We start from the raw sequence: 13,046 nt of genomic DNA on the forward strand, positions 1-13,046 counted from the left end.
GGGCACTCCCCTGGGCAGCTCCCCCACTTCCACCTGGCTGGGGAATGGGGAGCCTGGAACTCCGCAGGTAGCTGATGAGTTCCTGACTCACCTTCCCCAGGCTCTCACTGAAGGGCTGCAGGAGGCAGGACTAAAGAGATGGGTTTCTCAGAGTGGCCACCAGCAAGAGTGTGTGGCCGCACTTTGAGGCCACCCAAAAATTTGTTGTGAGAACCAAAGAACATCTTGTTTCTGAAGTTTTACCACAACAAGGGTGGCTTATGATTTTCTTTCTTCCATTTCTCAGCAGAGGAGCACATTTTTCTTATTTGAGATCCATATGGCTCGATGGAATACATGAAAAGAAAGCATGGCTGAGTCTTCCAACAAAGCTTTTGTATCCAGCACTGAAGAATAATGTTTCTTTTTCTCTATTGTGAAACAGAGAAAACAAAACTCAGGACTCTGTTGAAACTGTGTCAGGATACAGCTCCATATGTTTCCTACTGTGATTTGAATTGTATAGCAAATCATTCTAAAAGGGACATTCAGTTTAGGACAGGTCTATTGTTTACAAGTTTCCCTCACACCTGACATATTAATTGAGGATAAAAGACATAAATGTGCTAGACTGGGGCCCAGATCCTCGAAGGTATTTAGGTGCCTAACTGCATTGATTTCAATAGGCGCTAGGTGCCTAAATATCTTTGAAGATCTGGGCTTGCATGTCTCAGTGGATGTGGAATAGGATATGGACCCAGATTCTCAGCTGGTGTATAACTGTGTCATTTCATTGACTTCAATGGCACTGCAACAATTTACATCACTTAAGGATCTGGTCCATGGAGTCCTTTACTTCTGGGTTGCTGGTATGAATCCAGCCCAGATTGCAATTGGCTTACAGTTGGTACTGTCCCATACTCCTTTCAAGTGAAATATATTGTTGATCTCAGCCTAACCTCTAAGCGACAGGTGTCTGCACCATAAAAACTACCACCATATTTGGCAATCTCAGCAAAGAGGTCAAGGTTTAAGTGAACGGGAAGACTGAACTACACCCTAAGCTCTAGACATTACCCACTTTTGTGGGCAGCATAGAAAAGCTTTCTACCATCTGTGCTTGTTTAGCAGCTCTGTCTCATCCTGGCAAATGAAGACCTGGCCTCAGTTATTCAGGCCTTTGTCTCCTCTCAGATGGATTACAGGAATTCAGTGTATATGGGCATGAAGCCTTCAGCACTTAGGAAACTCCAGCTAATTGAGAATGCTGCACAGCATCTTCACAGCAACAAAGGCTACCACAAACATATCAAATCTGTCTTCTGCTCATTGCACTGGCTTCCCAAAGTATTTTGAATTAAGTTAAAGGTCTCAGTAGTTATCTTCAAAGTGGTTGAGGGCCTGGGCCCAGTATATCTAACAGACCACCTAAAGCTCTGAGATTAAGACTGTGGCTGACAACTGCACTCCTATGGTACAGTGGAACTTTCAACAGTAAATTTCGTCTGTGTGGGGGACAGAACTTTCTCTGGGGGACATCTAAGACTGTGGAATGAACTCCTCCAGGAACTAGGGACCATCACAAACATCACCCCCTTCTGCTCCAAGTGTGAGGCACATTTCTTTGACCTTGTCTTCTTTAACAAAAACACACAGCAACAGGTATATTTATATTTAAAAAAAGACACGCTACTAAAACAACGACACTCCGCTGCACAAGCTTCTTTCTCTGGGGAGAGGATGAAACAACAAATAGCACATGACAGATGTTAATCATGTTACCTAATGCAGTACAGGGAAAGCACTCAGATGCTACTGTGATGAGCTCAGTATAAAATCTATATAGAAGAGATAACTTACTCTGAATCTGTTCTGTAGATAAACAAAAAAAAAGAAGGTGCAAAACAAATGTTATGTATGATGTGTGAAAGAACAGAATTAATTATTTTCAGGCTTCACATATGGCTATTGATCTTTCACTGTTTCCTTTGCTCCAGTTTCTCCTTCTACCTCTGTATCTTTTTTTTCTGTCTTTTTCAATTTCTACTCAGGGTAACTTTTCTACAGTTCTGAGTAGCTTTTCCATTCTGTCTTTCTCTTCATGCGTGTTCTCTCCTGGCTGTTTATTTGATGTAACATGCAGCAGAAACGCAACTACTAGGTCTCAGGAAAAGAGTGAGTTTGTTTTGCTGTATTTTCTTGACAATTTCCTGTAATTCTGTTTTACTCTTCAATGTTGCTGCATCAAGAAATGCAGCTTCACATATTTATGTTGCATATGTATCTTTGCTTGGAAATGAACTTCATTTCAACTGAAATTCTACCCATTTTCGAGTGAAACTCAGTCCTTTTCTGGCTCAAAAAGAAAGACAGCAAGTTCAGAAAAAATATCAGAAATCACTAAACAAATATGGTTCTTATAAATATAAAACAGGCAGGTGCGTAGTGTTGGGCAGCAATATAGGGATCCTATCCTGTGAGCTGTTCCTTGCAGGTGGACCCCTTAGCCTCTGCAAAGTTTTGTTGAATTCAGTGGGGCTCCACATAAGTGCAGGAGTCTGCCCATGCAGAGCAGCTTGCAGGATCAGAGCCTAGGTGTCTAACTTAAATACACTTCTAAAAGGAGAGAAAAACCACACATAATAAATAGGAAAATAAAGTCAACACACAAATGATTATTTCATCTGATATGATTGTTGTTGATGCAGATGCACATGCAGTATCTTTGCTGTCTTGTGTTTCTCCTTTCCCAAGTGGAAGTCTTTGCTTTTGTTAGTGTCACATTATTCAGAAAAATAAATTTAACGTTGTGGGGATCTGCAAAGTATCTGTGGTTTCCGCATTGAACAATTTGGAGGTGTAGAAGTTGCAAAGTACTAGGGGTCACATTTGGAGCAAATAATTAAGCAATCAGTTTCATAGAATCATAGAAGATTAGGGTTGGAAGAGACCTCAGGATGTCATCTAGTCCAACCTCCTGCTCAAAGAAGCACCAACCCCAACTAAATCATCCCAGCCAGGGCTTTGTCAAGCCGGGACTTAAAAACCTCTAAGGATGGAGATTCCACTACTCCCCTAGGTAACACATTTCAGTGCTTTACCACCCTCCTACTGAAATAGTGTTTCCTAATATCCAACCTAGACCTCCACTACAACTTGAGACCATTGCTCCTTGTTCTGTCATCTGCCACCACTGAGAACAGCCTAGCTTCATCCTCTTTGGAACCCCCCTTCAGGTATTGAAGGCTGCTATCAAATCCCCCCTCACTCTTCTCTTCTGCAGACTAAACAAGTCCAGTTCCCTCAGCCTCTCCTCGTAAGTCATGTGCCCAAGCCCTCTGATCATTTTTGTTGCCCTCCGCTGGACTCTCTCCAATTTGTCCACATCCTTTCTGTAGTAGGGGGCCCAAAACTGAACGCAGTACTCCAGATATGCCGTCACCAGTGCCAAATAGAGGGGAATTGCCTCGATCGCTGGCAATGCTCCTACTAATGCAGCCCAATATGCCGTTAGCCTTCTTGGCAACAAGGGCACACTGTTGACTCATATCCAGCTTCTCGTCCACTCTAATCCCCAGGTCCTTTTCTGCAGAACTGCTGCTTAGCCAGTCGATCCCCAGCCTGTAGAGAGGGATAGCTCAAGGGTTTGAATATTGGCCTGCTAAACCCAGGGTTGTGAGCCCAATCCTTGAGGGGGTCATTTAGGGATCTGGGCCAAAAATTGGGGATTGGTCCTGCTTTGAGCAGGTGGTTGGACTAGATGACCTCCTGAGGTCCCTTCTAACCCTGATATTCTATGATTCTTCCGTGGGATTCTTCTGTCCTAAATGCAGGACTCTGCACTTGTCTTTGTTGAACCTCATCAGATTGCTTTTGGCCCAATCCTTCAATTTGTCTAAGTCACTGTAGACCCTATCCCTATCCTCCAGCTTATGTACCTCTCCCCCCAGTTTAGTGTCATCCTCGAACTTGCTGAGTGTGCAATCCATCCCATCATCCAGATCACTAATGAAGATGTTGAACAAAACCAGCCCCAGGACAGACCCCTGGGGCACTCTGCTTGATACCGGCTGCCAACTAGACATCAAGCATTTGCAAACATCTTGAAGATAATAAGGTGATAAGTAACCGTCAGGATTTATTTGTCAAGAACAAATCATGTCAAACCAACCTGATAGCTTTCTTTGACAGGGTAACAAGCCTTGTGGATAGGGGGAAAGCAGTAGACATGGAATATTTTGACTTTAGTAAAGCTTTTGATACTGTCTGGCATGACCTTCTCATAAACAAACTAGAGAAATGCAACCTAAATGGAGCTACTATAAGGTGGGTGCATAACTGGTTGGAAAACTGTTCACAGAGAGTAGTTATCAGTGGTTCACAGTCATGCTGGAAGGGCATAACGAGTGGGGTCCCACAGGATCAGTTCTGGGTCTGGTTCTGTTCAATATCTTCATCAGTGATTTAGATAATGGCATAGAGAGTACACTTATAAAGTTTGCAGATGATACCAAGCTGGAAGGGGTTGCAAGTGCTTTGGAGGATAGGATTATAATTCAAAATGATCTGGACAAACTGGAGAAAAGGTCTGAAGTAAATAGAATGAAATTCAATAAGGACAAATGCAAAGTACTCCACTTAGGAAGGAACAATCAGTTGCACACATACAAAATGGGAAATGGCTGCCTAGGAAGGAATACTGCAGAAAGGTATCTGCGGGTCATAGTGGATCACAAGCTAAATATGAGTCAACAATGTAACATTGTTGCAAAAAAAGCGAACATCTTTCTGGGATTTATTAGCAGGATTGTTGTAAGCAAGGCAGGAGAAGTAATTCTTCCACTCTACTCCGCTCCGATTAGGCCTCAACTGGAGTTGACAGGTTTCAGGGGGTCCACCAAGCATGGGCAGTGTTAGACTTACTACGACCCAGGGCAGAAAGCTAAAGCCCTGTTGCGCCGGGGTCCCGAGTCTCAGCACCCAGGGCTGAAGCCAAAGCCTGAGAAACTTAGCTTTGTGGTCTCCCCTGTGGCATGGGGCCCCGGGCAATTGCTCTGCTTGCTACCCCTTAATGGTGGCCCTGCTGTTATATGCAGAAAAACAGTTGTGGCACAACTGGGCCATGGAGTTTTGATAGCATGTTTGGAGGGGCTTCAGAAAGAAGCAGGCTGAGAACTCCTGATCTATAAGATGTTAAAGCTGAATCCTGCAAGCCCTCTGTGGACAGAACTTACATAGATTTCAATAGGAGGTTCGTATGTTTCACTAACATAATCCTTAATTGTGGGCCAACTCCCACTGAAATTAATGGGAATCTTCCCATTGATTTAGATGGGAGAGTAATCAGCCCTCATATAAGCAATATTATTATCTTCAAAGAGATTACTTTTGTAAGTAATGATTTTTCAGGGAGCAAGAGTTACATGCTTGGGCTTTTAATTTATGATGTAAAGAAATAACCATACATTTTCATTAGGCATTTGGTCTTGTTGACTGGAATATAATTTTTAAACCCACCTTGATAAAAATGTAATTCAAATCAGTATCTTCTAATGAAAAACAGAATATAATTACTTTTTCAGACACAAGTTATTGTTGGTTTGTCTTTGTCAACTTGTCTTCTAAATAAAGGCAGAACAAAAGTTCTGCTCTAAAGAAAGGAAGGAAAAAAAAAAGTTGTGTAAAGCCCGGAAAGTCCCAGAAACTGAAGTCTTGACAATTTTAATGTATGTTATATGTGAAGAGTAGAACTATTTGTGCTATTATCTGCATGGCTTTAACTAGTTACAAAATATGTGAAATTCTCTTAGATTTACTTACAATTATTGGTGAAATCTAAGAAAAATTGTATCATACAGGAGTGTGGCAGATCCAGTTCAAGATATTGTTGTGACAGACTGGCAATGTCTTGCTCCTGAACAAACCTTATGAAATTAAGGGAAAATTACTGATTCAGTTAAATATTATTGAATTAGTTTTAATACCTTTGGGATAAATTTTATTAAAATGTAATTGTTTATGTGTTATGGTGTAATTGTATGAAATTTCTATAGGAGGAGGGGGATGCTAATGTAATTCCTCTGGTTGTCAGCCCCTTTTAAGCCACCCTGTGGTGAGGGTTGCATGTACTAGTTCAGACTGGTTTCTTCAGGGACCTACAGACAAAGAAAGGATTTTTGGATAAATAGCCTGGTTTTAAATAGGCTTATGGCCTCTTTACTGATCCAGTAAATGGACAGAACCCCTTTCCTCTAGACTCCAGGACAGGACCTCCATAGGATCCATGGAGGGCCAAGTTTTTAGTTTGGAAGGACTTACCTACCAAGACCCCATGAGATGGTTGGTTCTGCACTGAAGCTGTGATGAACTTGAAGCCCCATGCTCTGGCCAAAGTCCAAGTTAAGGTTGGGATGATCTCCGGTAAGCTTATTAGCATGCATGTAGGTTTTTTTATTGTTTTGAATATGTGTTCTCTGCAGTGCTTTTTACCTTAAAAATAAAATAGGCTTGCATAAAATGAACTGTGTAGTAACTATAACTGGGCAGTCACATTATTTAACTGTCACTGAAGAGAAAGCAAGTCTTGTCTGCTTGGGTAGCCTGTCTCTGCTGGGAATAACACAGTGAAGGCAGGGAACTGTTCAGCCTGTAGATATCCTGGTAAGAAGGGAGAGAGAAGCATGTTTCCAACCAAGAGAGGTGACAGCCAGGGGAGCAGGAAGCCTGAGAACAGACCACTTAGGGAAATGGAAGTGCAGTTGCCCTGAACTGTGACAACTATTATCAAATGACCTAGTACAGCATTTTTCAAAGTGTGGGTCACAACCCAGTACTGGGTTGCAGCATGTAAGGCGCTGGGTTGCTCTGGTCAGCACCGCTGACGGGGATGTTGAAAGTCCCATCGGCGGTGCTGCCCAGCCAAGGCAGGCTAGAGCCTATCTGCTCCATCACCACGCTGCGTCCCGGAAGTGGCCTGCAGCGGGTCCAGCTTCTAGGCAGGGGGGCCATGGGTCTTCGCGTGCTGCCCCCACCCCGAGCACCAGCTCCGCACTCCCATTGTCCGGTTGCCAGCCAATGGGAGCTGGGGCGGGAGCGGTGCCTGCGGGTGAGAGCTGCGCGGAGCGGTCTGCTTAGGAGCTGGACCTGCTGCTGGCTGCTTCAGGTGCAGCGCCGTCCGCGGTGCGAGGACGGGCGGGAAGCCTGCCTCTCCACCCCGACTGTGCCGCTGACCGGGAGCCGCCAGAGGTAAGTCAGTGCCCCAACCCCACACACCATTCCCCTGCCCCAGCCCTGAGCCCCCCCAAACCCAGAACCCCTTCCTGCACCCCAAGCCCCTCATCCCCAGCCCCACCCCAGAGCCTGCACTCCCAGCCCAGAGCCATGACCCCCTCCTGCACCCCAACTCCCTGCCCCAGCCCAGAGCCCCCTCACACATCCCAAACCCCTCATTCCCGGCCCCACCCCCACAGCCCTCACTCCTGCACCCCAACCCTCTGGCCCAGCCCTGAGCCCCTCCCCTCATCCCCAGCTCTGTTGGGTCGCGGGCATCAACAATTTTCTTCAACTGGATCCCCAGAAAAAAAGTTTGAAAACCACTGATTTAAATACTACCTTACTATGAAGTCTGGTTATTCCAGTGGATGCTGCTGACTTCATAGGATTCCGTCATTAAACTAGGTCTGGCCAGGGATTTATAACCTTTATGTTCTTTTATTCATTGTTGCATGGCTTTCTTTTGAAAATTTTATGCCTGTGTCAGAGTGAATGTCACATGCCTACTTTAGAATAAAGATTGGGGGAGAGGGCGCAGCCATCCTGTTTGCCTTCCTCATGGCAGAAATTCCGTTGTTTTCAGGGGGGCAAACAGGATCTGGCCTGCAGTTAGTTTGGGTATTACAAGTGTCATTGAAGGAGATTTTAGTATACTTTAGAACACAATGTGGCAATACTGATTTTAGAACTCAGTGAGGGTGGACTGAGGCTAAATGGGGCCCAGTTGTGCCAACATATATAATGGTTACACTGGATACAGTATTCCTTTCACCCTCTCCTGAGAGAACCCACTCTTTCTCCAAATCATGAGTGTTTGATTTTCCATGTAAGCAAAGAAGTTTATTCAACTACTTAGACAAACAGACTTATTATTATTTCTGTTCAGCCAGTAGTTCTATACTGGCTTAGGGTTTTTTCCCCAAAGACATACTTCAATAGATTTCAGAGTAACAGCCGTGTTAGTCTGTATTCGTAAAAAGAAAAGGAGTACTTGTGGCACCTTAGAGACTAACCAGTTTGTCTGAGCATGAGCTTTCGTGAGCTACAGCTCACTTCATCGGATGCATAGCTATGCATCCGATGAAGTGAGCTGTAGCTCACGAAAGCTCATGCTCAAACAAACTGGTTAGTCTCTAAGGTGCCACAAGTACTCCTTTTCTTTTTACTTCAATAGATGATGATAATATATTCATAATAATAAGATCGCTGATCTACACACAGTCTTCTAGATTCTGAATCAGTCTAATACGGGACCCAACTCCTCCTCCAATGATATTAAAACACAGAATACCACAAATGGAGATTTAAAAAGTATTTTAAGCTTGATAGAAGAGCAACAAAAAGGGTTGTTGATTGCATGGCTATGTTAATTGTAATTCAGAATACTGGACAATTAAGACAGAGAAAATGAATAGTTAATACCAGAAAACAGAATTATTGTGTTTTTTTTTAGTAGAGATTGATACAGGGAAAACATCTATTTTGTTATGATATGAATTCATAGGGTCCAAAACTAGTGTAATAGAACGGGCAGCAGCATTAAATTAATAGTGTAGAGAGGAAACATATAGTACAGTGATTAAAGCACAGAGTTGGGAGTCAGAGCTAGATTGTGCTCCCATCTTAGTCAAAGGGATACTTTATGATCACAGGCAGATCATTTAATTTCTCTTTGCCTGTTTTCCCACCTGTAAAACAGGGCTAATAATGTCCTTTCAGGAATGTTCAGAAGCATAATTCGTTAGAGTTTGTAAGATGCTTTGTCAAGTTTGGTTGAAAAAGTATGTTACTGTAATATGTTGTTATATTTTAGGAATAATATATGAAATACTTCACTCTTATCCAGTCTAATCTTCCCAGTATATCTATCTTGCATTTCATTGTCAGTGCACAATGACAAATATTTAATTGCTAAGGATTGCTGACTCCTTTACTGGTATGTGGTTCCATATGCAGTATTTGGGGACCTCTGTGGCTGTGGAGACATAGAGTAAACTCCTTGCAGCTTTGCAGTACATTAAAAACATGTAATGCTTGTCTCAATATTATTTTCACCTACTTGCCTCGGGCTAGGCAGCTGTGGAAGAGCCTTCTCACAGACTGATTTGAATAGTTGCTCTCATGCGGTTTATGTAAAGATAGCAGGATGTGATGCAGCTGCTGATTTGCATTTCTGATGTCCCGCAGAGTAGAAATTTAGGAAGTGTGATTTTTGTAGACTCCGGACATCTGAATTACTATGTTTGAGCAATCCAAACTTTCTTTTACTGTTTAGCATTCTTGCCTGTTATTTATTCATTTTATTAACTTCCCCTGCCATATTTATCTTACTGTTCCTTTGTATTTGGTGATTCCCTTTGGGGGATTTTTTTGCTTTTTTTTCTACTTATTCAACAATATTCAACACAGAACACTGTAATGTTATATTAAAAATCCAGGACTACTGGCAGTGAAGGCACCTGGGGGCAAACAGCCCTCTCTGTTTTGAATCAGATGTTTCATCATGTTTATTCAAACTATGAATTGGCTGAGTGCAACTTTATGTGTTTGTCACTTACTCATTTTTCAATACCTTTGGCTTTCATTGACTTCAGATAACAGTGGTCTCTTCTAGGAGAGATTGCTAGCAGCACAAAGAATTACACAAAAGCTGTGTCTCTTGGGTAGTTTAGGGCATGTCTACATGTACAGCGCTGCATCGGCATAATAAAACCACCTCTCCTGCCAACATAGCGCTGTCCACACTGGTGCTTAGGTCTGTGTAACTTATGTCATGCAGGGGGGTGGTTTATTCACATCCCTAAGTGACATAAGTTCTGCAGACATAAGGTGTAGTGTAGAATAGCCTTAGATGAGGAGAGTACTGTTGCAATCACCATTCAAGTACAGGACATGTAAAATAAACCTCTGAGTGTAAACATATACACACTGGATGGTACAGACAGAGACTGTCTTTTTGTTCTGTATTTGTACAGCACCTAGCACAGTGGGCCCTGACCTGTAATTGGGATCCTCAGTACTGTTGCAATACAAATAAATAATAAGCCATCTTATGCTACCTAGAAAAACACAAATCTCAGTTTCAAGACATCCCACAAAAGCTTTTAGGGATGGGAATTTAGAACAGATGGGTCCCAAACCACTGGACTAGTACCCTTCTTCCTAAAATCCATCATCATTTCCCAACAAGGCAGACTCTTCCACCCTATACCAGTTCTTTCAGGAGCTGCTGTCTCAAATTGCTAACACTCTGAAGATGGAGTCTTCAGTGACTGAGGAAAAGACACATCAATTATTCAATATCCTCTACTCCAGGCCGGTTAGCAATAGCCATAAAGAGAGGCATTTTAGAGCCATTGAAAGACCTCTGGCAGACCACTGCTGCACTTGCCCCAACTAGCAAGAGACCAGAGACCAGTTTTACAGGTACCTGGTCCTTGGATCTCTAGAGTCTCTTGTTGAGTCTTCATTTGCTGAGATTTTGAATTAGTGAGGGAACTGAGGGACGGTTGTCGTTGCTCCGCCCTTTATGCCCTTGGGTGGGAGGGCATGGTGTTAGAGGGCTTTCCCTTCATCTTCTCCCCTGGTTCTTGTCACGCAGACAGAAAGCAGAAGACCAGAAGTCTGAAGTGCAGGCAGTGTGATGTTTATTGGGGTTAATTTCCAGCAAGCATGTGTCTCATAACTCTGACACCGCAGAGCCTTGTTTCCCAGTGTCCTATTCCCAGCCCTGATGCTGCAGAGCCTTGTCCTGTGTCTCCATTCCACCCCCCATTCCCATTTCCCTTTTCCTCTTTCTTAGCCAGCCCAAATATACCTGCAATGCACGCCCTCGGTCCCACCCCTTACAACTTATGGTCATGTTCCATTTTGGAGGATCTTGAGTCCCAGCTCTTTTGTATCCCATGGGAGGGGTGAGGAGTGAGGTTGTGCTACGGTCAGGGACAGGCATTTCTTTAGCCTTTTAGTGTTTTATACCTTCCCCCCAATTCCCCCTTGTCCCTCCTGACTGGTTGCTTGACTTGTTTTGAGAGAAAAGTGAGGCAGCCTTCCAGTGTATGCTCATATATTATACTCCCACCATACCCTGTAACACTTTAGTTCCATCTCTTATCTCCCTTCACCCCATCTGCTTGTGGGCAGATGTAACACACAGTGTCTTTTTCCTTTGTTTACCCATTAGTATAAGATATAAGAGTATCAAAAAGTCAAACCCAAAATTCTATCTCAGGCTGACAGACAAGCCTATATACTAACACTCCACCCCTTTTTTTCTGGTATCCCGGGAAAAGCATAGGACATATGGCAGGACATTTCCTGATATTCCCAGGTATCAAGATGGAATGTGTCAATGATTCATTTGCCCCATTGCCCCCTATGCAGTACAGTGTCCTGGACCTTTCCTCGTACGGACATACTGCATGTCTATTTTAATTAGTGTGTGAGACTCCCCAAAATGGTGGGCCCAATAAGGTTGGGTACGGGTTATCTGTCACACTGTAGTGGAGGGTCTACATTACTTATATGTGACAATTAGTGGCTGTGCTTTGTGGGTCTGTGCCCCCTTAACCACTGCAGTATACATTGCAGAATTCTATCTCAGGCTAACAAACAAGCCTGTATACTAACACATGGTGGCATGCAGGGTGCAGGCAGTGGTGGATCAGCCACTGGGCCAATGCGGCGTGCCCACGGGCCCTGATCAATTGAGGGGCCACGAAAAAATGGGTGCCCCCCCAGACCCCGACCTGCTTCACCCACCCAGTGCTCCTGCTGAGGAGTGAGGTCGGGGTGCAGGGACTTGCCTTGCTCTGCCTGTCCGCCCAGCACTTCAGCTGGGGAGCAGGGTTGTGACCCGGGGGCTTGCCTCGCTTCTCCTGCCTAGCGCTTCAGCTGGGCAGTGGGGTCGGAGTTCAGGGGCCTGCCCTTTTCCGCTTGCCCAGGACTCCAGCTGCTCCCTGTGCTCCGACCCCGCTCCCCGGCTGGAGCGCCGGACAGTCGGAGTGAGGCAAGCCCCCATGCCCCAATCCCATTTCCCTGGCAGGGGTGCTGGGAAGGGGGCCACAGGGGTCTGCAGGCCGAAGGGGTGGGGAGGAGCCCCCACTTCCTCTGGCCCAGGAGCCCCACAAAACCCTAATCTGCCCCTGGGTGCAGGACAATGGAAACTGTTATTCAAAGATTCTGCTGTTGTGTGCATGATGCGCATGCATACCTAGAGTGGGCTCTACACAGACAAAATATTTAGAAAGTCCACAGTTACTGCAAGATATTTGTTATCTCTTTCCCTCAGATTTAAACATAGGTAAATTTTTCTCTGAACAAATTTAATTTTATTGATGTATTATTTACTTTGGACAGTATAATTACAAATCTCAGTGTGATTTTTGTCCTGCAGGTTGGTGTGCATTTGACTGACAGATTGAATGTACGGTAGAATCTCAAAGTTATGAAAACCTTGGGAATGGAGGCTGTACATAACTCTGAAATGTTCATAACTGTGAGCAAAATGTTGTGGTTGTTCTTTCAAAAGTTTACAGCTGACCACTGACTTAATACAACTTTGAAACTTTACTGTGTAAAAGAAAAATTCTGCTTTCCCTTTATTATTTTTAGTTCACATTTAGTTCACATTTAATACAGTACAAATACTGTATTTGCCTTTTCTTTTCTTTTCTTTTCTTTTTTTTTGTCTCTGCTGCTGCCTGATTGTGTACTTCTGGTTCCACATGAGGTGTATGGTTGACTGATCAGTTTGTAACTCTGATGTTTGTAACTCTGAGGTTCTTCTGTAGTTA

Source organism: Chelonia mydas, chromosome 9 (assembly GCF_015237465.2).
Source record: "Chelonia mydas isolate rCheMyd1 chromosome 9, rCheMyd1.pri.v2, whole genome shotgun sequence".
Classification (NCBI taxonomy): Eukaryota; Metazoa; Chordata; order Testudines; family Cheloniidae; genus Chelonia; species Chelonia mydas.